This window comes from Thermobia domestica, chromosome 2 (assembly GCF_964235325.1).
Source record: "Thermobia domestica chromosome 2, izTheDome1.hap1.1, whole genome shotgun sequence".
In the NCBI taxonomy this organism is placed as follows: domain Eukaryota; kingdom Metazoa; phylum Arthropoda; class Insecta; order Zygentoma; family Lepismatidae; genus Thermobia; species Thermobia domestica.
Genome location: NC_137455.1, coordinates 152,073,572 through 152,100,636, shown reverse-complemented (window position 1 = coordinate 152,100,636; position 27,065 = coordinate 152,073,572). Strand labels below are relative to the sequence as shown.

Sequence of the window (27,065 nt, the reverse complement as noted above, 5' to 3'; positions counted from 1 at the left end):
GGAAAAGAAAGTGTTTGACAGTTGGCAAATTTTCTTTTGCCAATAACTCGGGAACAAATTAATTAGTTTGGGTCTTTTTGTTGTTATCCTTAGAACAGTTATAGTTTCATAACTTGCCAAAATCAGTACTCGATTAGATGAATTTGTTGTTGAGTTATAAGGAAAAGAAATTTTGTCAACTGAAGAATACTTTCTTTCGTGACTGTACCATACACGAGAATCTGCACGGTTTTAGTTCCATGGGTACCCCATGTGTTGGACCGGGGCATGCGCACATCCGACATTACTTCCAAGACCGTTCTCATGGCTATATAAGAACTTTTAATGTGAAAGACCCGAGTTTGATTCGCACTCGGAGCTCATTAGGTCGGATCCTGTGTTAACCCTTTATCGACTGGCGGGACTTTTAAGTCGAGGTCTTTCAAGGTTGCGTTTTATATTATAAATATCCTTTCTTTGCTAGTGACCTGACGGGACCCACAGTTTTGCTTCTAATGGTTCAAAGAAGAGTCACGAGATGGCAGAAGGTGCTTCTTAGCGTTCATGTGGGTGTGTGACTAATATAATTTTGCGCGTTTCGATTACGTTGTTTGTTTTTGACTAGTAATCGTGAGAGCTGATATTTGAACATTATTTTCTGTATTATTTGGAGCTAGAAAATTATGTGGATTTTTTCGTACTTCATAAGGTATTTATAATTAACAGAAATAGTCATTATAAATATTTTTATATTATGTATGTATGTTATGGGGTAAAATAACAGGTGGACCACGAAGTTCCGTCAGGCTTTTACGCAGTAGAGAGCGATGTTAGAATTTTCCCTTCGATCCTATGCATTGTTTGTTATATTTTTAATATAGATTGTTAGTAGCGATATCTATAAATTGTACCGAATTCTTAACTAATTTACATTCTTCGTTTAGAATATACGCGTAGATAGGGGGCATAGTACCCTACATTATTACAGCTCTATGGTAGGGCCTTACCCCTACACGTTCGTGCTGTTTATAGCAATGATGTAGAGGTCTCGAATGTTGCCGGATGTTTGTTCAAGCTCTTCACACTTCCTGGTGTCGCCATCAACAAGTGGGGAACCAATCAAGATAAGAAAAAGTAAGCAAATCGAGGGGCACGTTGGCCGTAATCCGTAGACAAAAGAAGTATATGTGAACTATGTACTCTGAAGAAGACTGATTCCAAAGCACACGACATACAATATTTTTCTATGTGTAAATGAAAAAAAAAAAAAAAGTTTCTTTGAATTCATCATAAGTGACTGAACCAGCGTAGATTGATTTCCGAATCTGGGTTGAAGCATACTAAATAGTCATTTTCTGTATTCAGATATTGTTAAAAGAACCCTCCTCCAAACAAACAAACAAACAAACAAACAAACAAACAAACAAACAAAAAAAAAAAACATCGTTAGCGCCTAGTGTACCTTTAAAGGTACAGTTATCTTTCGGTTCACCGAGTGTTCTATACAATTTGCTGCCTTCCAAAATCTCGTAAATGAGATCACTGTGATCTTATTGTAAAATTGAAATGCGCATTTGTGTTTTAAACTTTGTAATGAAAAAGATATAAACTACACTTTCTCCTTAACAGTCGATCGTTTTCAATTTCGCCATCTTGTTTTAGAAACTTTAAGAACAATTGTTTTTAGTATTCAAGATATATATCTCTAAGGTCTCTGTAACGGTGTTAGTTTTGTTAATGCAGTGTTCACTTGTGTTGTACGCGAGTGGTATAGCGAGAAATAAAGGTGTGCCTCGAAAGATACACTGGTCATTAACGATATCAGTTTAGTTTTATGAGTTTCCCCTCTTGGTAATATATATGTGAGAGCATATTGTGTACACTATTGCTAGCACTAACAGCAGTTTTGATATCGCATTCGGTAATGTTTTATAATGGCTAGCACAAGCAGAGTATCTCATCAGCGTCGCCTCCTGTCATCGCAAGCAGTTTTAGACAAACTAGAGACCGTGTCTGTGGATAATGAGTGTGATACAATGTTCCTTTCCTCCCACCTAAGGCTGTGGTGTTCACAGACAGAGGAGGTGGTGACGATGACTTAGAACCAGAGTTTCCCAAGGATATTTCAGGAGAAGCTGAAATTCATAGTCTAGAAAGACCGAGGACAATGATTTCAAGAATGCAGAGGATGTTCCGAAACGTAAGAAGAATAAAACTTTGCAAAGTGAATGTCTCACAAAGCGGAAGAAAAGAGGTGTTGTATATGCAAGAAATTTGGGTGTAAATGTACAAATGGAAGTAAAGAAAGGTTTCAGAAGATGAAGGAAGAAACCGAATCTTTCATACTACGAAATATTTTGTTCGCTGGAGTATTTGAACATATTGCCAAGCAGGAGAATCTATACGATCGGCAGACTGAGTTCAGGGTTACTGCTGACTTGATTAGGAATTTCATTGGTATTTTACTCTTATCGAAATATATGCATTGAAGAGGGAAAGGCAATATTGGTCTATGGATGAGGATCTTCATGTAAAAGTAAACAAGAAAACTTCAAGCAACGTTTCGAGGTGGGCGGAGCAAATTGACAGTAAATATCCCACAATCTGTGCGCTTTAGTCCATTTGGACACTCCACCGTCAAATTTGTAAATCGTTGCAGGCGCGTCCTCTGTCATATGAGAGAAACTGTTCCGAAGAATTTCACACAAAGCAGAACTTCCTTTGAAAATATATGTTAAAAAATGTCACCTTTAAAGCCCAGTGTACCTTTTAAGGTACACACCTGTATCTCCGGATGGGTATAAGATATCATCCTGAATAAATGCGTAAGTTCAAATTATAGTATTCTTAATATATATACAAAGTTCCACTGAAATATCTCGTGTACATTTCTCTTGGGCGTTAAGGAGTATAAAAATGAAAAGTATCAAAAAATAATTTACTTTTAATTTCAACTGTTCTTTTATACTTAGTCAAATAATAATAGAAAGTAAAATAATCACGAATGACATGTAAAGAAGTGAAGAGTAAACTCATAGTATAAATAACCCAAAAGTTTTAAATTATTACAGTAACATCCGTAGTTTTACTTACCTAGGTATATAAAATATGGAAATAAAATGTTACTACTACAGGTTAGTTAATTTTTACCTGATGGGACCCCCAAAATCTACATAAAAGAATAAAACACTGATTTTGCACGTTTTTTTCTTCTTAAAGTATGCTATTTATAACTAAAAGAAAGGAAAATAAAAAATATTGGTCGAAAACATAAAATTCCGGTCATAAAGGGTAAGTTGGGTAAAACATTGTGTGTTTCTCTGCTATTAGAAATATACCTCGCATTTTCCGATGTGGAAACCTATAACTTCATTATACACACGTTTATGTACACAATTAACTAGTGTAGTTGACAAGCAGAAATATTAAATAAATTATACGATACAGAAGAGTTTTTCTACCAGTTTAAAGAACGACCCTCGTTTCATACAATCATTTCCGTCTTGCCTAGCGTAAGATAGAATACGGCTCGAGTCTATATATTGAGCACAGATGGTAACACTGGATCCTCATAACCTTCATAACCTAGCTGCAACGTAATTTTGTATTGGCTAAAGTGTAACCCAACTAAAAAAACGTAGCTAAGACGAAAAAGCAGGGACAAAAGTTATTTAACTAGAGAAAAATAAATAAGTACATACATTAGGAAAGTAGCTGATTCATTCGGAATTTTGAAGAAGTAACTTTAAGTGGCATCATGACTATAATGGTATCACATTGTGGAGAGGGTAGAACTAGGACGTTCGATTTTATAGAAGAAATTTTGAAAATAACGAAAAGAAATTTATGGAGATAAATTTAAAATTGTTTCACACTGTTTGGAAGATGTAAGCCTATACCGTTCTTTATTTTGTAATGTCGGTTCAGTTATACGTTAGATTTAATTCTCAGAAGAGTAGAAGAATCAGTTTGTACCGTGCAACAAGGAAAAGATCTTGCAGTAAAAGGGGAAAAAACGTATGGGATTGTGTGTTAGTTTTGTTCTAACAAAGTGAGAAGCCTATGATGGTTTTGTTTATGTAATCGGAGTAGGTTCACTTTGAAAGATTCTGAATCAGGAACCGTTTTCTTGTATAAAAAGAGTGATTAAGTAAAAAACCAGAAAACGGTAGATTATTAACTGGTACTGAACTTTTACAAAGTTAGACTAAAGAAAGAGAAAAAAAATGTATATTATATATATATATATATATATATAGAGAGAGAGAGAGAGAGAGAGAGCTGAACAGTGCATTAAACAGGCAAAGCCAGAGAAGCATATAATACACAAGAGTCGACAAATGAATAAAAAATTTTAAAAAAAAATTGAAATCATGTAGATACATAGCGTAAATTTCAATGAAAGTAAATCTAAGGAAAGGACAACTACTATGAGCAGCAAGTATTAACTAACATATTTTAAAGTGGTTCTAAAATCTTCCAGCTATTTCAAAATAGTTTACTATTCTTCTTGATATTTATTATTTTCCATTGTTTAATAATAATAATTTAATTTAAACAGCTTGATAAATAACGATGGAAAAGTCTTAAATGAGTGAAATTATTAGAACAGTATTCACCAATTATATTCCTACAAACATTTTGCTTCTAGAAATAGATTTTTAAGGTAGATGGAAAGAATACATTGAATATCTGTACGAGATAAAAATCAATTTTGTATTTTAGGTGTCAAAAAAAGAATGACAAGTGGATTGCGATACTGAGGGATAATATCGAGAAATGTTCTGCAAAATAAATTAAGAAGCCATCTAAAGTAAACATACATCTATTGATTTTATTAAAAATATCTTTTTAAATAGAAATATTTCGAACTGGTAATCAAATGACGAGAGTCGCCGTAAGTTTTCTTAGAATTATTATTATATTATAGGCATTCTGCCATTACTGACAGGTCACTTGCCGCAACTGAAAGCTTCCATGCTCCGATCTACCGGTAATCGCTTCGTCTTCACGTACGGTTTGTCACCGACCTCAAGCCCATTTATCGCATTTAAGCAAAATGGAAAAGACAACGTTAATTTTGGACTTAATTGACCAAGCCTCGCGCATGAAGGAAAAATCTCGAAGCCTTCTCTCACAAGTTTGTCTATGTGTTGGTGCTCTTGGTTTCAACCAAATCGTCCAGAACTGCCTTACATGGTAAAGAAAGAAAGAAAATCACTCAGCGTTCGTTCCACGAGGAAGACTCATCGATATTTTTAGCCATGATTCTGGTCCCGATGTTACGAGTGAAAATCGGGATTTCCCCGGCTCGCTATATACAAGCTATACTTAACTAAAAGTACCCTCAGTGCTGTGCACGAGACCCGTTGCGGTCGTCGTTCGAAGAAGCACCCACGAAGGTACGTGGGGTGCATTGCTTTAAAGTTGGCATACGTTATTTCTCTATATGCGGTTCCCTTGGCGGATTGAGCTTTGCAAGTTAAAATTACTACTTCGTATATGCGAGAACAAACTTCTCAGTTTAGCAACAGTGACTGTGTGATACTTGTAAACGTTTTAGTGTTATTTCGTGTCGTCACATTTTGAATAACTGTGCAAACGAAAATTCCTTCAAGTCAGATTTGAATTGCTGAATGGGAGAGTACCAACGCTTTAGTGAGGAGAAATCTGAATCATCGCCTACAGAACCCGACAACGGACTTATGGGACTGTCCAATCTGCGGCACAGGAACCTTTCTGTGGACTCCTTGCATCTAATTAGGACTCAACGCCAGAATCTCGATCACCTCGAATGGATTGACCGGTCGAAGATTACAGTTGGTACGATAATGTGTTTCAATACTGCCACCGAGCCACCAAAGATTAGAAACGAACAGCCGTAAACGTTATAATTAGGGATTCGTTTGGTTGTACGTTTGATGTCATTTTATATGCATCATAATCTGTACTAAATGTCATTACACTTGATATATCTCATGAATTGGAATTTTCTTTTAGTTGCTCATAATATTGTTTCTAATCTTATTGTTTACGTTTGATTTAAGCACACGTATATATTTAACTATTCAGTCATTTTACATTTTTACGATACTTATATTTTATCCGCCGCTCCCCAGCTCCGGGTGCGATAAAATGTAAGTATTGGATAAATCGAGTTTCGTCGTGGCATAGCTGGGAAAACAAAGAAAGAAAAAAAGAAGGAAAACGAGCGATGATTTATTTGTATTCGTAGGAAATTCTAACCACACGGAAACCTCGATTACAGGTTTTTCTGTTGTTATTGGAATTTGATTTAGAGAACCTAAAGAAAGTTTAGGATTACGATTGTTATTGTATTTGGTAAGTCGGTATACCGTTGTTCTAAGGCGCACTTCAGATCTTCGTATTATGTAGGTGTGGTGGTAGTCATTCATTAGTAGGGGCAGTGAGCGTTGAGGAAAAGAAATGGAATTAGTGATAGCACGCGCTACGATAAATATGAATAGATACTGAATTGCAGAGGCCATATTTCATCTGACAAATATACTGTGATATATCAGGTTTTATATATCTTGGTTACAGCACTGTCAACGGAATTCTATGTTGTAAATTCTGCAGTTAAATATTGTATTAATTTGGGAAAGAGAACACCAAAAGTGTATTTGAACTAACCTAGTTTGACAATGTAGAATTAACATTAACTTTGGGTTTCGGATATAAAATAAATACTGAAGGGAATTTGAGTTTGTTTATATTGGTATCGACTGTCTATCGACTTTCGGTTAACGTTAATATTGTGTTCTTATATACTCAGCTATTTCATACCAGTAATTATATAAAACTACACTGCATATTATTACATACAGGTTGCTGAACGTTTTAAAAAATAGCACTGTGCTAACAAAACAAACTCATGCATTACAAAATGCCGATGAAAAAATTTGTATGTTGATTAGCAAGAAGCTTAGCTTGGTGGTAAGCTAATAAAAATAGGTATGACTACAATTGATGGATATTAAGGTAGATAATTCCTCGTCAGGATGAAGTAAGATGAGGACCAAACTGCTTATCTATTATATAAATTTAAAAGCGACTATGTGACTTCAGAACTCTTGAACCACGCAACTGATCTCGTTAAAATTTTCAACATAGGTGAGGTTCTGGCCTGGGATTGCTATTTTACTTTTACAACTTAGGGGAGGGGGAAAATATATAAAAATGATTGAAAATGACCGATATTAGTGTCCAATCCCTAGTTTTTAGAGTCGCTGAAATGAACAGTCACATTTCAGATGTTTAAATCCAAATTCAGCCGCCACCGCCCTTTATGTCCAAAGTGAAATGTATTCTCCCCGTGCGAAGAACGGTCAATCTGCTAGTAAACTTCTAAAGGACTCGCAGAATCCTTATGGAAATTGGATTTCAGTGGAATTGCTTGAAACCGTGATGTTGCAGATATTGTGATCCTGAGAAAACGTCTCAATGGGCACAACCAATCACTGTTTGGCCACTACAGGGTTATTTTTGAAAATAGCAAAAGGTAACGATATTCTGGAATTGCTTGAAACCGTGATATGTTGTAGATATTGTGATCCTGAGAAAAAGTCTCAATTGGCACAACCACAAATCACGACCGTTTAGCCACTTCCCCGAAAACATCAGAAGGTAACGATATTCTGAATTTCGGAGGAATTGCTTGAAATCGTGATGTTGTAGATATTATGATCCTGAGAAAAAGTCTCAATTTGCAGAATCACCAATCACTGACCATTTGCCCAGTACGAAATCACTTATTTGAAAACAACAGAAGGTAACGATATTCTGAGTTCTGGTGAATCCTCTGAACCCGTGAAAAGGTTTAGATCTCATCCTATTCCACAACCCGGAAAACGATGGAGAGACTAGCGGCCAACATCATTTTAGCATTAGATTATTATTATTATTAAGTATGCTGCATTCCGGCAATTCCTGGGACTGATGATTTTTTTTCTTTTTTAATTTTAGATTTGGACCTGGAAATGTTTCTTCCACTTTTGTTGATCTCAGCTTCCTCTTTTAACTCCCAATATTTTGTCCTATCTTTCAAATCATCGATCAGCTGTGTTGTTCTTCCTATTCCTCGCTTCCCTTCCATCTTTCCTATGGCGGTGTGAAGAAGACAATAGGTGTGTTAGCATCTAGGTAACATCCTGATATTCAGCTTGTGGGACAAAGGAAAGCCCCGGAAAACTCGGAAACTGACCTAGATTTGCTCGGTAGCCACAAATTAAATCTTTTTTTCTCAGAATCACATCTGTAACCTACAGTTTCACCCATTTTCACCGAAATCCAAAATATTGTTATACTCGGCTATTTTCAAAAATGTGGACCTGTAGTATCCAGTCAGTGACTGGTGGTTGTGGCTATTGAGATTTTTTCTCAGAATCACAATATCTTCTATATTCAAAACAGCGGCCCTAAAGTGGCCATTGAGACTTTGTCTCAGAGTCACCATGTCTACAACTTATCACGGTTTCAAGCAATTCTACTTCCTGCAATTCGTCAATATGGTCGAATTCTGGTCTTTCCTGTTAATCGCGTGAACTTCCCTCCCGGACTACTAACTGGAAGTATCGCTATGGTGATTAAATCAGTCAATCCTTATCTCCAGGATTTAAAATTTTCAATTTCGAACGCAAATGGTGTAATTTTACTCATTATATCCCTGGAAGATTGTTGTTAAAAAAAAAATCCAGTTTAACATTCCACGATCTTTAGGCTAAAATAGACTGACGATTAAGTCGAGTGAATGATAGAAGCATCAGTGGAATGAGAGTCTGGGAGGAAACGAGTGCCCCGAGAAAACCTGGGGATACAATAATATTGTCCACCACAAACTTACTTGGCCGTAGATTGAAGCTGGGACCCCACGAACCAGAGGCAAGCACTACTACTGAGCCATCCGTTGCAAGATTTTTTGTCATGCCAGATAAGACTTTAGGTACAGGGTTTTCGATGCAAGAATTGACTGTCCCGAAAAAGGCTTTCGGGACGCCTGTTTTTGAATTTATCTTCAGTGTTCCTGGGCATAATGCTAACATGAAAAGGATATTCTTTCTCCTATGAATGTGCAGTAAACAAAGGAAAGAAATCGTCTGCATATGTCAACAATTGAGGAAAAATTAAATATGCATTCAACTATGGAATGATCTGCTTAGAATTCTTTGGTTATGTAAGTCAGTGGTGAGATTACCTTTGCAAGGCTTCTCAATCAGATAAATCTCAGGAGTGAGAGTAATAACTTGAATATGAGTAGCTTACGGTACTGACTTTATTATAGATGGTATAATGTTTTGAAAATAAAACTCATATATGATATTCGTTTATTACAATATAGTGACAGTATTACCATATATACAGGGTTTGCCCAAGTGGGCCCAGCCCGAAAAAACCCAGCGGGTTTTTTCGGGTTGGACCCACCTGAAAAAACCCGCCTTAAAACCCACCTGGGTTTTTGAGCTTTTTGTTAGTATATTATTGTTACAACTAAGGTGATCACATTGAAAGTTATTTTTATCAGATTTTGAACTTTCTTTGGGCGAATTAGATGCTTTCACTTTAAGGTAGACAACAACATTCAACATAAGACCTTTATAAAGTTCTGAATAAACTGAATGAATGAATAAAAAAAACTTCCCTTAGCTTGAGATAATTATAGAACAAATTAATGTGTGGATTATGCTTATAGCCTATTTGAAGTAAAATAAGCAATTCTATATTTTAGAAAAATACTTTCCGTGAATAGTGTGCTTGCTGACTCGGCGCCGCCGAGAGACGTTATCCCTCATACGTTGGCGGGTTTAAGGTCATAGGTGCCGGTACTAACAGTAAATATGTAAATACATTAGTAAAACTATTAGTATTATTTCTTATCTTTGGTGGTAACAAAAGTATTCAGTAAAATTTGGTTTTCCAAAAATAACAATTTGGTTTTCCTACAACAGTCATTTGTTGCTACCCTTCAAATAAGCATTCTGTAGAATCAACGCCAGCAATAGCATAAAAATTCTTGTCAAAATTAAGAAGCTTAATGCTCGGAGCTCCCAAGACTACGTAACGATTACTATTTCAAGTGCTGAATTCAAACTTCAGTATTAGTTGAAGTTTCGATGTACAGTAAAGCAAGCTGCATTTTCAGGGAAAAGCTGTCGTGAAAGAAGTGTTCGGGAAATTCCCGCAATTGAATGCGCAAAGCATCGGAAGTGAACACTTCAACAATAAAACTATTTATTTTACGCTGGAAGATATTTAATTTCATTTATTACATTTTAAAACATTTACTTTATAAAATATGAATTATAGGCCTATCTTTGTTAATTGTTTTAAATTAATTTTCGGAAAAGAATAGGGTTGGTTTTTCACCGGCCTGGCCGGAAATATTGCTGTTATTTTGATTAAAGCCGGTGACCGGTGCAAACTTCTTACCAGCCCATTTATGACTGTTTTTTTTCAAACTTGTATCTACTTCAAAGTATAGATTTAAAAAGTAACTTTCATTCTGTAAATCCAAAACTCACCTTTCACCTTCTATCAACGATTAATATATTTTGTTCATCTGCTTACATAATTTTGAAGAGATGACAGGGACTGTATCACGGAAAATTTGAAATTTATTTCTAAGGAACTTTATACATTTATTGAGAGTGAAAAAAAAAAGGACTTCTTAAAACAATTTCCTATAGTTGAAGTGTAAATTTAAAGAATAAATTTCATTTTCCAAATCCAAAATTGTCAAATAAAGATTAATTTATTCATTTGTTTCGATAATTTTAAATAAGTGGTGATAAATACAAAAAAATTATCAATGCCGATTTCAGTTTCTCATTTGTAGTAAGGATGGCCAATTCTGGAATTCGGAAAAATTTCTGAAATCTGGAATTTTCCGAAATCCGGAAAATTTTGGCCATTCCTAATTTATAGCGTTAAGCTTATTATTGAATGTACTAAGGATATGCAGAATACAAGTGCTAATGCACTTTTGTTCACGATAGTATTTTCCTTCCCATGGGGAAGGAGATCCGAACAGAGATGCGTTACACTTAGACCTATATCATAGGGAATTTTGCGGGGGTGCGGTTTTTCTACTTTCCATAGTTGGCAAATACTAGAAAAGAACCGTCTTGTAACAAGTGCTCGGGAAATTCCCGTAATTGAACGCACAAAGCATCGAAAGTGAACTTCAACAATAAAACCATTTATTGTACATTGAAAAATATTTATTTCATATAAGACATTTTGATGAATTGTCTTTGTTTCAAATTAATATAGCTATTTGGTATTCATATTTGCCGAACGTCACTCAGGCTCCTGGTACAATCCGCGGCAAAAAACCTGCAACATGACCATATAAGTTTATTGTGAAATGACGAAGACTTTTGCTCCAAAATAAGTGTGCACGGGAGGAGGCCGAGGTTTATCCTTTCGTGATTCGTTCCATTTAGACGATATGTTCACTCCCTGTGCTGTTAGGCGTAGTTTCACAATAAACTTACATCCTTATGTTGCAGGTTTTTTGCCGCGGATTGTACATTTGTTCGTTTGTCTGCCTGTACTACACAGTGTTCAACTTTCGGTCTTTTAAATTTTCAGGATACAAACTGGAGACACTCTAAATTTTCTGCATAGATTTTAGCGGCATACGAACGTAAAATTACAAAATGGATCTTAAAAAAAAATAGCGGATATCCACGCTACAAAGGGGTTTTCGGTCTTTCAAGTTGAAATTTTCAGAGTAAAAGCACGAGAGACTAAATTAGCTGTATATATTTTGGCGGCATAAAATTTCAAAATGGCGGCCATTATTCAAAATAGCGTGTACCCATGCTACAGGGCAGAGTTTTCGGACTTTTTAAGCTCAAATTTTGAGGGTAGAAGCACGAGACATTCTAAATTTGCTGTATAGATTTTTTCGGCTATCCAATAAAAAATTTCAAAATGGCGGCCATTTTTTCAAAACAGCAGAGAAAAAAGAAATGTTGCAAGTTGTGACAATGAAATCTTGAAATGTAAATCATTTTTTAACATTTTTACCCCAAAGACTTTGAAATATTTCGAAAAAGCCCAATTAAACCCGATAAAACCCAATTAAACCCGAAAAAACCCACATGGGCCCAGGTGGGTTGGGTTTTTTCAAAAATACCCGGGTTTTTTCAAACCCTGCATATATATAAAGAGAGTGCGTGAAACTGGAAAAGCCAAGGTACTGGCCTAAGAGTGGATGATTTTGGCTACTCCGAACGTTTTGTTTTAAACTTCCATTCTGCTACATTAGACATTGCTTGACGTGCTTGAAAGAGGTGCCTATCGTTCTTTTAAATTTCCACTTTTATTTTTATTTCCACTGCTTTGGAAATCATATTAACTTCACCTGTATATACATTATGATCTAGCAGGAAAAAAGTTATCCACGGGGTGCCAGGGGGTCTTCCCCCTTTAAATTTTTGCTGGCCCCTTTCAAAGTTTCACGGTTGGCTTGCAAATGAGCTATAATATGGTTGGATCGCCCCCTCCACATTTTTTGGCTCGCTACGAGCCTTGTTCTAGAACTTTCAAACAATACCGTAAGAAGGAGAAGGGAATTCAGAACACCTACAAAAACATAGAAATTTACACTAGTGGGAAAATATTGTGTAATAGCAAATCCCGTGTTCTTGCGAAGAGGAATTTTAAGCTTTTGCTCGCTATATTATTTTCGCAAATTAATATAAGAGTCCGAAAAATTTCTTGTGTGTTACATACATTTCATGTGAAGAATTTGCTTTATTTTTCGAACAATTCTAATGTTTGTATTGTAAGAATATGAAAGGTACCTGAGTGTGTATCACATTTAGATCCGTAGTCTTATATCATAATTTTCATTTGAAATCCCACTTCAACGATTACAGAACTAAGTTGTCTTTAATACACTTTCCTATGTGTGGATAAATATTTCTAAACATGCTAAAAATGCATTCAATAGTTTTCTATTTATCTTTTCCTTTATCTGATAAAATTTTCGCTAATTGTCAGGTTAAAATTCCGTAACAACTTACTCTAGCACAAGAAGTGGCAATTCAAACACACAAAGGTATATGTCTTGTTAATTTTGATACTGGATTTTGTTCGGCCACGCTTTTGGAGAACCTGCATAAGTCTTTAAAGAGTTTTCGTTTTTGTTCATCGTTCTGAATTTAGCATAAATGTATTTTTTCTTGCTAAATGCTAAATTTGTATTTCTTTTAGAGCAGTGTTTCCGACTCAAGTAAGGACGCAACAAAGAAAAAAATGTATGTCTTCAATCATAAATGGAAGGGTGTCGTACTTGGTGCAATACTTAAGACCTGTTAAACACAACAAATCGGAATAAGGGACGTCAGGTAGCTACTCTTATGTTACCTTTTCACATTCTTTATACATCCATAGTGGTTCTTTCTTTTCGTTAACTGTGTATAAGATGAATTGAAAAATTTTAAGAGGTAACTAGAAAAGACAGGTAATTAATTGATTCTGGCAAAATAAGTAGGAACCCTGACATTATATATAACCTGAAATTGGTGTCCCGGTTTTCCGTTTACAAAATCTGGCAACCCTATTTAGGTACTGTATACCATGTGACTTGTATAATCTGCTTAACCTAGCATTACACCTGATAAAATCTCCAGTGTAAAAGTGGCTTCCTTTTGGCAAGTCTTTACTTTAGGCAAGGCAGTGACAATAACCAAATAATCTGAGCCGGTTCACGCAATTATAGTTACAATTCCCAAGAAGGAAAGACAGAAAACAACGCGCCCTGCGGGGCTCTAACCCGCCTTCATTCGCTGACGCTCGTTTGGCAATACTATGTACTGACAGGATATCACTGCCTTGCCCAAAGTAAAGAGTTACCTTATCCAGAGATTAAATATGGGGCATTACTTGAGCAGACGGTTCTACCAAAATTTGACAATTTCATAATTTTTAGGTTAGGTTAGACCTTTCAGGTTGATTTTACCAAATTTTAAGATTTCTTATATTTAAACGTTAGGTTAAAGCTTTTAAAATACTGGTAACATCTCTTACATTCAAAACGAGGATATAACTGCTTACCAAATGTTGACTTTTTTTTTTTAACACATTTTTAGGCTAGGTTACAGGTTTTATATACCTTCAAAACGGTTTTACTGCTTTACCAGGTACAAATAGGTCGTTGCGATGAGAAACACAGTACTTTTACTACGGTACTATTAACATGCTGTGCACTGACAGAAATTAGTTTCAAAATTTTTTCATTTTTTCACGAAAAACATTTCGCATCATATTTTAAGAGCCCTCTGCTCGAGTGAACCCAAATATGTTTGTTTACAGTAGATCTTACTTACCTTACTTCTAAGAAATCCTTATGATTATACCAAATTTTAATCTCTTTATTGAGAGCATTTCAGTCAAGATGGCGGAAGATGGTTGTGTTGGTGTCGTATCTGCTGAAGATTTAACAAGAAACCTGGCGATCTTGTGTAAAAGGTGTCGAAAAAAATGCTGTAGAAACGTTGATAATATTCCTAGTTTGTGTGATACCTGTGTTATAAAGATTAATAACAAAACAGAGACAGTAACAAGGTCAAAAACGAAACGAGGGATGGGTACAAATATTCCAGTAGAAAATGCTATAGCAGAACGATCTTGCGTAAGCTGTGTACAAACAAAACAGGAAGTTTCTTCTCTACAAGAAATAATAAATATTTTGATGAATGATGTAGAGTCGTTGAAAGGCAAATTAAACGAACTTCGAAAACAACGAGATGATAAAAGTGCTGAAGTGCAAGGTCAAATTCATAGAAATGGCCAGTGGTCAGAAGTAGTAAGAAATAATCGACTTTCTGCATGTGTATCAAATGTAGAAACTAGTAATAGGTTTGCTATTCTCGATGAAGAACAATGCATAAACAGTAAAAGTGACGTAATTGAAACAGTAAATTATGGCAAGTGTGAACATTCAAAGAAGTGCAAGTGTTATCAACAGTCTAACTTACATACGAATTGTAAAACAGCAGTAGCTCCACTAAGTTCATCACCAAAGAACATGCAATGTAAAGTAAAGAAAAACAGTGAAAGGAAGTTTAACTCAGTTACAAGGGTACAGGATAACATTAAGGGAGCACATGTGAAATCCGTTAGCAATATTAGTGCATCCAATAGAACACAACAAAACATTCTTTCACAGAGTGACAGTCAAGAACAATGTACCGGTACTAGAAGTTTCAATAAGTCAACAGGAATCTCTTCTCGATCAGAAGAAAAGAACAGGCGAAAAATGCTACTATTGGGGGACAGTCATTTAAGAAACTGTGCATCTATTATCCAAGATTGTGCAAATACTGGCCTTAGTGTGAGCAGCATTGTGAAACCAAGTGCACCCTACGAATCTATCGTTGAGAACGTTCATAAACTAACTAGTAATCTCAATGAAGACGATTGTGTTGTGTTGACTGGTGGAACTAATAATAACCTAAGCCATCCACTAGAAACCCAGAATGTGTTAGTATCTTTAGAAAGAGCACTTGAAAGCACAGGTAAAAGAAATATTAGAACAGTAGTATTGTCAACACCCTATAGGTATGATTTTCCGCATAGGCCGAATGGTAGTGTAAACAGATCAATATTTGAATTTAATATGCAGGTGAAAGAAATAATCTCTAGAAAGTACAGCCATGTTAAATTTGTTAGTTTAGGTGCATTGCGTAGACAGGATTACACTAGTCACGGCTTACATCTAAATGCAAAAGGAAAGAAAAGGGTCTGTGATTGGATTATTGAGGCAGCAAATGCTTTTTTATAGGTTACGAGTTCTGCACAAAAACGAAATTTATGACGTGTACTTCACTTCCTCAAAATAAACATAGAGAAGTTTCCTGTAATTGTTATGACAAAAAAAGTAATATAGGTTATGTGTGTTGTGGTATGTCCTCTTGTATCTCGGATCTAAATGTTGTAGGTAATGTAAGTTGCCAAAGTAATACTCCCCTACTAAAAGCAGTAGATATAACTACCGGTAATGTTCCTAATCAAAAAGTAGAAGACGTAAGTGAGTCAAAAAATACCAGTCTCCGAATCCTGCACCACAACGTCCAAGGATTAGGAAATAAAATAATCGAATTAAAAATTATTTTGGAAAATGAATTAAGTAAAATTGATGTCTTGTGTATATCGGAGCACTGGCTGAATAAAGAAGAAATAGAAACAATTTCACTCACAGGTTTTAAACTATCTGCGTACTATTGTAGGAAAAATATATCCCATGGCGGTATTGCCATATTCGTCAAAGAGGACTTTCGTATCAAAATTCTAAGGAATACCCTTACATTGAACGTTGAGAAAACTTTCGAATCTGTAGCACTTGAATTTTGCGATCATAATTTAATACTTATCTGTCTCTATCGCACGCCAGACAGTAATGTCAATGACTTTTTGAATAAATTAGAAAGGCTTATATCGGAATTCTCGTCCTCTAAAAAGTCGTTAGTAATTTGTGGTGATATTAATATTGATTTTTTACTAAATAATAGCAAAGAAAAAGAAGATCTCATTTCGCTCTGCACATCATTTAATCTGAAACCTATCGTCAATACTCCTACCAGAATAGGCAAAACAAGAATCTCTGCTCTTGACCAAATTATAATTCCACGTGATGATTTTGTATCTCATGTTGATGTACTAAACCTAGGCTATTCTGATCATAATGCTCAACTTCTCTATTTTTACACAGAAATAATTAATAAGAATACAAACGTGGGCGTGGAATGGTCTGAACGGCGTTCATTTACACCCACTAACGTAGCATATTTCAGACACTTGTTGAAAACTGAGTTGTGGGAGGATGTTTATATTGAATGTAATGTTAACGACCAATTTAATTCCTTTTTATGTATATTTACTCATTATTTTAATATTGCTTTTCCTAAACAAAAATTTAAGATAAATAAATCGGCAAATGTCAGTTCGAAGTGGAAGACTTTTGGAATAAAAGTTTCTCTAGAAAAAATGCGCTATTTACATCAACTATCCCGACGGTGCCGTACTCCCGTGTTTAAACGATACCACAAAATGTACAGACGAGTTTTACATAAGGTCATAAAACAGGCAAAAATGTTAGAGAATGATACTTACATTGGGAAAGCTTCCAATAAAATGAAAGCTACATGGCAAATTATTCGGAAAGAATCTGGGGAACGAAAACCCTCCTCTAAGATAACTAGCGTTTCTTGTCAAAATAAAATTATTAAAAATCCGACTGAAATTGCAAATGCTTTTAACGATTACTTCACGAATGAAGTGGAAAAGCTTATCACTAATAACGTGAACAATAAACTACCTAGCAAACAATACGTTAGTAGACATAACGATATTTTCGAAAAATCATTGTTCTTGCACCCAGTAACTAGTCAGGAAATCTTAAATACTACACTGAAAATGAAAAATAAGAGTTCTTCAGGATATGATGAAGTTCCTGATAAAATTCTAAAGCAATGCTCCTATGAAATTGCTGATATCTTATGCTTTATAGTAAATAACTCTTTTAGTAGTGGCGTTTTTCCTGAGGCATTGAAGCTAGCAGTTGTTAAGCCCTTATATAAAAGTGGCAAGAAAGATCTTACATCGAACTATAGACCAATATCATGTCTGTCTACCTTCTCTAAACTTTTTGAAAAACTTATGTATATAAGACTAGTTAGCTTTCTAAATAATTTTAACTTAATATCTCGTGCTCAAAATGGCTTTAGATCAAATAAGTCTACTGAAACTGCTCTTTACTCCTTTCTCTATTCTGCTTTAAATTCAATAAACGCTAAGAAATATACAACCGGCATATTTCTTGATCTTAGCAAAGCTTTCGATACAATTGATCATCAAATTTTACTTAAAAAATTGCAAGATTATGGTATTAGGGGAAATGCTTATGACTGGTTTAAATCGTATATTTCCAACAGAAGGCAAACTGTTGAAATTAACTGTCAAACTCAGGGAGTAAGCAAATGTTATTCAGATACAAAAGAGTTAAAATTTGGAGTTCCTCAAGGTTCCATCTTAGGCCCTATTCTATTTTTAATATATATAAATGATTTGCCACAATGCTTAGACTCTGCTAAAATTGTTCTGTATGCTGACGATACAAATATTTTAGTAACTGGAGAAACTTACGTTGAGTTATGTAATGCAGTAGATTCCACCATGTCTGCCGTCAGTGACTGGATGGATAGAAATAAACTAATACTAAACACAACAAAGTCTTCGTGCATGTGCTTTCACGTAGTAAAAAACGAGATAAGAAAACGCCCTTGTGTAACAATTAATGGCAAAACGTTGAATTACGTCTCGGATATAAAATTTCTTGGTCTTTGGGTGTCAGATACATTAGATTGGAAAATTCACATTCAAAAATTATCTAGTAAATTGGCTCAAACCTGTTACATGTTAAAGCTTTTACGAAATAGTGTCAGTCAGCATGTTCTGCTCACAACTTATTTTGGACTTTTTCATTCTAAATTGAAATATGGTATTATATTCTGGGGATCTACTGCACTGCTAAATTCCATATTCGTTTTACAAAAGAGAGCTTTAAGGTTTATGACCGGAAGTAAACCTCGAACTTCTTGTAAACCTCTATTTAAATTTCTTGAAATCTTACCTCTTCCATGTTTATATATATATGAACTTCTAAAATTTGTAAGAAAAGATATACAGACAGATACAAGCAGCTTCCGGTTGAACTCAGATATTCATATGCATAATACAAGACAAGCCTCTGATCTTCATGTAGAGTCCTCACGTTTAAAAGTACATAAGAATAGTACATTTCCTATGGCAGTGAATATTTATAACAAGCTTCCTTCCACTTTAAAAAACAAAACATCTGGTTTCAATAAAGCAGTCAAGTCCTACCTACTCGAGTACTGTTTCTATTCTGTAGAAGAATATCTCGCCTGTAGTAAATAAGGTTTAATGTATATATATTTTGTATATCTATAATGTAAGGTTTTATTAACTGTTTTGTTGTTTTATATCGATGTATGTAAATTAGAATAATGAAAAATTGTACCTTTTTTTGTACATAAATTCACACTATTTTAATATTGCATGTAGATCTAAATGTATACATATGTACACATTCAGTGTTCTTATGACGTGTCCAACTCATACGTTCACATTGTGAACAATTTGTATGAAAAAGGATGAAAATAAATACAATACAATACAATACAATACAATACTTTATTCGTATTTAGCCTGCTATTCGAAGATGCACTTTCCGTCTTCTGCTCGACACACACCGGTCGGAACGAACCAATCAAATCGATGTATGAGATCACAGGAGCAACACACACACAGACACAAGCACGTTCTGTAGCTGAAGTTCGGAGCAGCCTCACGTGGTTTTTCTATATACCTATCAGTGAAGTTCCCGCGCTTTCCAGAGTTTTCCCACTACTTCTTACACTCCAGATGATTCTCGCAATTTCTTTCAAAGTGGCCAACTGCGAGAAAGTTAAAAAGAACCAAAGGTAAAAGTGTCAAGTTCACTCGCACTGTTTCTCGTTGATACTCAATGTAATCCCACAGTCTTGCTCAAATCATTTCTTCCTTCTTTCAAAGGAATACATTAATTCATTTGATACTTTGCATTCACATTATTTCATCACCATAGGTGGAAGTAGTGGAGCGCTAGGGAAGGCCTGCCTTCCCAAGAAGCAAAGATTGCCCTCCCCAGAATTTTTCTACTGGACGAAAATTATGTTATTAATTTATCTGAATTAACGCATTTTAGTGATGCTTGCATTCGACATATTTAATACTGTCTATATTCGTCCGGCCATCGTTTTCTTTTTTAAAAAAAATTATGGTCTGGTGCTTGGATGTAATAAAATCCTTGGACCAATGTGATACTGGGCAGTAAAGCGCTATATGCGTTCTTTTTATTTGATAGCTTCATTAATGGAAATTATTTCTCTATTGTTTCTAGTAATTAACATTATTGACGTGATAAGTTTTTCTTGTTTATACACTATGTCAGCGTTTCCCAACCGGTGTGCCGTGAATGGGCCGCTGGTGTGCCGCGAGAAATCGAAACAAAATTATTAATTTTATAGCAATCAAATTGCAAAACTTAGAGAAAAATGTATTTCACATTACTATGAACCTCTACTATGAATCTACAATTTTAAGTTTCATATACTGAGAAAAATCCGTTCTCCAGACAGCGATATATTGTACAAATATACGGAAACCTCTTGCTTACTACAGGAATCAGTACGAGGCATACGCTATCCTTATGCTATATATGCACTGCCTAGATGCATCCTAGATGCTATATATGCCTTAGATGTTACATCATGCCGTTGCAGACTATTTCGTAACTTGAAAATTTAAAATATCATTCAATCCTTTCAAAAAAAAATTACCTACATTTGTGTTTTAAAAATAAGAGATATTTGTTTGTTTGTTCGTTATTTAGTGACCTTTCTTCTTAGTAAAAAGGCTGGATACAGTTTTTAAAAAGAAAGCGTATTTCTAAAAACCTGAGTCCAATTTTTCATTGCATTTGTTTTCTATTTTTAAATTTGAATGAAAAATAAGCATAATTATTTACCACGGGGGAAAACCAGTGATCGAGCTTTCTTCTCTGTGAGGAGATCAACAATAACAGAAAAAATACCACTGTGTTTTATATTTACAAATAATAATATCTATAAGTGTGCCGCGAGAATCCAAGTAACACCCGTAGTGTGCCGCAAGTTGAAAAAGGTTGGGAAACGCTGCATTATGTGATCAGAAGTATCCGGACATCCCCAGAAACATACGTTTTTCATATTAAGTGCATTGTGCTGCCGCCTAGTGCCAGGTACTCATTACAAGCGACCTCAGTAGTCATTAGACATCGTGAGAAAGCAGAATAGGGCGCTCCGCGCAACTCACGGACTTCGAACGTGGTCAGGTGATTGGGTGTTACTTGTGTCAAAAGTCTGTATGCGAGATTTCCACACTCCTAAACATCCCTAGGTCCACTGTGTCTGATGTGATAGTGAAATCGAAACGTGAAAGAACACGTACAGCACAAAAGCATACAGGCCGACCTCGTCTGTTGACTGACAGAGACCGCCGACAGTTGAAGAGGGTCGTAAAGTGTAATAGGCAGACATCTATCCAGACCACCACACAGGAATTCCAAACTGCATCAGGATCCACTCCAAGTACTATGACATTTAGGCGTGAGGTGAGAAAATTTGAATTTCATGGTCAAGCGGCTGCTCATAAGCCACACATCACGCAGGTAAATGTCAAACGACGCCTCGCTTGGTGTAAGGAGCGTAAACATTGGACGATTGAACAGTGGAAAAACGTTGTGGAGTGACGAATCACGGTACACAATGTGGCGATCCCATGGCAGGGTGTGAGTATGGTGAATGCCCGGTGAAAGTAATCTGTCAGCGTGTGTAGTGCCAACAGTAAAATTCGGAGATGGTGGTGTTATGGTGTGGTCGTGATTTTCTTGGAGGGGGCTTGCATCCCTTGTTGTTTTCCTTGGCATTCTCAGAGCGCAGGTCTACATTGATGTGTTACGCACCTTCTTGCTTCCCACTGTTGAAGAGCAATTCGGGGATGCCGACTGCATCTTTCAACACGATCGTGCACCTGTTCATACTGCACGGCCTGTGGCGGAGTGGTTACACGTCCACAACATCCCTGTAATGGACTGGCCTCCACAGAGTCCTGACTTGAATCCTATAGAACACCCTTGGGATGTTTTGGAACGCCGACTTCGTGCCAGGCCTCACTGACCTACATCGATACCTCTCCTCAGTTCAGCACTCCGTGAAAAATGGGCTGCCATTCTCCAAGAAACCTTCCAGCACCTGATTGAAAGTATGCCTGCGAGGTTAGTAGCTATCATCAAGGCTAAGGGCTTAAGACCAGGTGTCCGGATACTTTTAATCTCATAGTGTATATGTATGATAAGCCAGTCTTATTGTTATTATTATATTTATAGTATAGTAATGTTTGAATAGTTAAGATTCTAAGAGCAGATTATTAAGGTACACTAAAAAAAAAAGGAAAGAAAAAAGAAACCGAATTCTCTGCTAAACTCAAGCGACTGTTGCCTTTTTCATACATGCCCTTTTTTTAATTATTATTATTATTAATGAACTGAAGGTTGTGGTTAGATTCTTAAGGTATAGACTGGAACCAGACGCATACTCAGAAATGTTTATGCAGGTTATCGAAAGTTGGGAGGGGTACAATATTGCAAGACACAGGCACGACGTTATTCTGTACCCGAGTAAACAATAAATAATTTCCAATAACGGAAGTCGTACATACCAGGAACACTTCTTATATTTTGCTTTTGAAAAGTGAATATATTTGTACTATGCTAAAGAAAAAAAAATAAATAAATAAGTTCCCGATAACCTGGATATTTTAATTTCATACTGTAATGGGGCGTTTACACTTAGTCGATTTGCGTTCGATTCAGTTGAATTGACGTCACTTTCAATTTAATCGACCGTGTAAACAGGAATTCAACTTAATCACTTGTTGATCGAAGGCGACTAATCGACTGGCAACTGAATTGAAAGACGTTCTATTTTCTGTGGTTGAAATAATTGAACACATCCATCGATCTGATTCGGTCTAGTTGCTTCGATTTAGTGGCAAATGCAGCGAGTCGATTTAGTCGTGCGACTAAATCGACCAAGTGTAAACGCCCCATAAAAGTTATATGGGTATTGCAACAATAACAAGATCCAGAACAATTTTAACCGAGCAAGTCATGTCGTCTCTTGGTACGGGGAGGTTGCATGTACCAGGGGACTTAAATTATTGTACCTAGGACAATCATAAATCTGATGATATTCGATTATTGCTAACTAATTTATTTGTTAAATTAAACAATGATAAGTGCGATACAGAAATCATAGTTTGCTTTCTTATTTTGAATAAGATGGGCATTTATGCATTGTCAAGTAACTTTGCAAATACAAGGAATATAATGTTACATAAAACAACTAATAGCCTATTGTAGTTTTATCACATTATTTGCTGAAATAGCATTTTTTTTTAATACAAATTCATACGTTTTAGGGCCACATTAAATAGCTATCATCATATGCAAAGTATTGTCCCTTGGTAGTTGCATCGCCCTACTTATAAATAAAAGTAAATTTAACGAAAGCAGTATATAATAAATTAAAATTATCAGTAGAGACCGGATGTTAGGCAAAATGCCTATTCTTTAATATTAAAGATATGATCAAAAATAACGTTTTAAAGTTTATATGGGGGGTTATAGTTTCGATTTAAGGCAATTTTATTTTGCCTATTTTGCCTATTTCGACCTTTACTGCCTAAATAATTGCTTTAGTGCCTAATATTACCCATTCTATGCATTTTCTTCAAAATAAGCCTTCATTGGGAAAATATATAATTTATGTAACATAGTACTAGAGACCGGATGTTAGGCAAAATGCCTATTCTTTAAAGATATGATCAAAAATAACGTTTTAAAGTTTATATGGGGGGTTATAGTTTCGATTTAAGGCAATTTTATTTTACCTATTTTGCCTATTTCGACCTTTACTGTCTAAATAATTGCTTTAGTGTCTAATATTGCCTATTCTATGCATTTTCTTCAAAATAAGCCTTCATTCGGAAAATATATAATTTATGTAATATAATACACACATTTTTACGTATATTATGTGTTTGTAAACACAAGCATGTGGTACATTGCAATATATAGCTATACAAGATGAACTTCAAAGATGTGCACATACTTCGGGAGGTGATTCCTGACATGAAAAGAAAAAAAATCCTCTTGAATGTCACGAATCATCTCCTGAAGTATGTGCGCACCTGTATGTCCCGTTCCAATTGTCAGGATTCGATTTTCGATTCCAAGTTGGCACCCCTGTCACTTGAACACGACGCAGAACTCGACAACATGCAACAGCACTTTTTGTCTTTTTTTCATGTCACGAATCACTTCCCGAAGTATGTGCACATCTTTCAGGTTCACCCAGTATGTGGAATGCATAACATGCCTCGTTTATGTATATACAGTAAAAGAAGATATTCTTTAACAAACAAGTATATTTCTATATTCTTTGAACCTTATCTATGACTTCAATCTATTTTTTAATGGTATTGAGTATTTATCTTTATTATTTCGAGTTATATTTTAGTGCCTATTTTACTGCCTATTTTTTAAATTTTAAGTGCCTATTTGCCTGCCTATTTTCCAGGTTTTTAGTGCCTAAACATCCGGTCTCTAATTATCAGGATGTAGAAGCAATACGTAGGTATTTTAAATATGCTGGAGCATTTACTTGTGTAGAAAATGATCATTTCTTTGTTCGTAAAAGTTTGTGTAACTGAGCCATAATACTATTTATTTGTGTTTCTATTAGACGTAAGAGTAAACTGACTTTTGCTCAGAATTGCACGAGTAAAACTAATAAAAAAAAATAATGAGTTTTCATAATTAGAGAGGATTTTAAGTAGTTATTCACAGTAGCAGCAACAAAACATAGGAAATATACAATTTTAAACAAATTTCTGATGTAACATTTTCACTTAACAGTTACATGATAGTGTTGTGTTAGGAGAACTTGAAGAGATGATGAGTGCGGACTAAGGGGGACTCAGAAGGAAATATATATATATAATTTTGATGTGTTTTACTTTAATTAATTCGCAATTATGTTTCAAAATGAATGTTTACTGATGTTGGTTGTTGGGGTTTAGTATCCCATTGCTGTACATAGGTTATATGAGACGTGACGTAACGCGATTGAATTTTAATGCCCTCTTACTGGGAATCGAACCCGAAAAGACTAATGTTTGTTGTAATTATTCGATAGCCAACAAATAATTTTCAGAGTAAGTTTCTCTTTATGTAGTTAATACGTTTAAAGTGGATTGAATATGATCCAAGATTAGTTCATATAAAAGGAAAATTAGTATAATTGAGTTCATTCGCATCTATTAGTAAATACACATTAGTAACTGGTGTTTTGTAACTTGTATGCTTAGTGATTTTGTAATAATTTTGTGATCCTGATTACAGATTTCTAAAGTGAAAAATATTAACTGTTAACAATCGGATTGTACGTTTTGTTACTTGATTTCTCTTAACACTGACACACATATTTCCAAGAATGAAACGCGTAGTTCTAACAGTCTTCCAATGACGAGACATATATCATTCCATTGATAATATTGAGGTAAACAAAATGTTATACATGCGTGTAAAAACCCATGTAAACTTTTCTAGAACATGTAGTAAAATATCGTATTCGTAGATATGAACATTGATGCTCTGTTACAGCTACTTACTGATATAAAAGTGAAATTGAATTATATCGGCATTAACCATGCACACTGATCTTGGAATTGGCCTCCCTGGATGTAGATATCTTTATTCGAATTTGTGACAAGGATATACACATATTTCAATACCTCCTCAAAATTATACAGAAGTCGTCGTCGCTGTCATTAAGATCTTTATTACACCAATTCTAAGACTACATTACTCAGTTAATGAGATATAGTCCACACTGTTGATTGATTTTCTTCCTTTAAAAATAACATTGTCAAACACATTATATATGTATAAATCGATAAATCACATCGAACCAAATAAAATGAGATGCTCGAATACAAGTTTAGTTTATAAAAAAAAAAAAAAATATGCTGCACTAACAACTGTGTCTTTTGTTGCCAATAATCAGTGACAGCTTTCATTCATTGTCCTGGCAGTAGTGAACTAGCAGAGTTTCCTTGTCTTTTCGTAAGGTGACACATACACTTTTTATAACATGATAGTTGTAATCGTAGGTAATAACAATCAAGTTAATTAAAAAGTCTTGGTAATAAGTATTTTCAAATTGGTTAAAATGAATACGAACCTGTTTTCGGAACGGGTAATTTGAATAGGGACATCAACATATAAGCCGTCACTTTAGAATCTTTTTAAAGAAAATTACAAAAGTGTTTACTTAAAATATTTACTTTATATTTTACAAGGCTATGAAAATATTTCTTCACATTCTTTCAAATATTCACAACTTTCACAATTACAAACTAGAATTTCTCACCAAGTACAAGATCGTATAAAAAATAAATACCAAAATTTATAGTTGTAAAAGAATTTTTTCTGTTATAACTTTCGATTTTAAATTTCACGACTGTAAATCAGGTCAAGAGGACAAAAGTTACTTTTAATATGGGCAAAGTTCCTACAATCTAGAACCCCGCAAACCTGACTCTTAATAAATTATATATAGAAAAAAAAAAAAAAAACAAATATTCTAAACGTTCTAAATAGAGTACTCAAAAAAGATCTCAAGATACGTGTTTGCAAACAAGTCATGATTATACTAACTACTGCCTACTTATTAACGATGTTATTATTGCTAAAATAATTGCGTTTCTTCTTACTTTCCTTATCCATTTTCTGTTAAAGATTATAGATTCTTGTTCAAGACTTTTTATTATTAACTTTTACCGACTGTATTTTTCTACTTATAATAAGGAATACATTTATTTCGAAAATGTAAAAAAGAAGCAGACATCCGCTTAATGAATTAGGTCAGCCATAGACAGGGCTGCTCGTATATTTCATGGTCTTTCACACAAATTCTATGCGAGGTCCAACCAAACTTGTGAAATCTCCATCCCCGTAAAGGTCGTCAGCACAGTTGCAACTTCGTTTTTGTTGAAATAGTCAAGTAACAATATTTATATGGTTCAAGTCCTTTTTCTTTATTATTTCTTCTACTACTTTTAAATTTGAAAATTGAAAGAGCTTTTGTGTAAAGTGTATCCCTCTCATAGTGGGCTACTTACATGATGATGCACCACAGGCACTTCGTCGGTAACTTCAAACTTGAAATACTCATAACGGAATAAATTGAGTTGAGTTGATTTTAGTTTAGCGTCCCTTTCAGCAGCGAGGCTATATGAGACGTGGACCTACTGATTAACGTGGAATCCGAACCACATGAGCTCCCGCCGGGAATCGAACTCGGGTCTCCCACGCCAAAGGCGCGTACGCT

General features: G+C 35.1%; 1 protein-coding gene across 1 annotated transcript in view; it reads right to left on the bottom strand.

Annotated features, from left to right (window-relative positions):
- Positions 1-19,578, bottom strand: part of LOC145676471 (protein lethal(2)essential for life-like) — a 29,130-nt gene extending 9,552 nt beyond the window's left edge. Inside the window, exons 1-2 of the mRNA XM_081747275.1 lie at positions 19,230-19,578; positions 14,337-14,386 (exon numbers count right to left, since the gene is read on the bottom strand). The gene's annotated coding sequence lies outside the window, so the exon portion shown is untranslated. The remainder of the gene's footprint in view (positions 1-14,336; positions 14,387-19,229) is intronic.
- Positions 19,579-27,065: the final 7,487 nt, after the last annotated feature.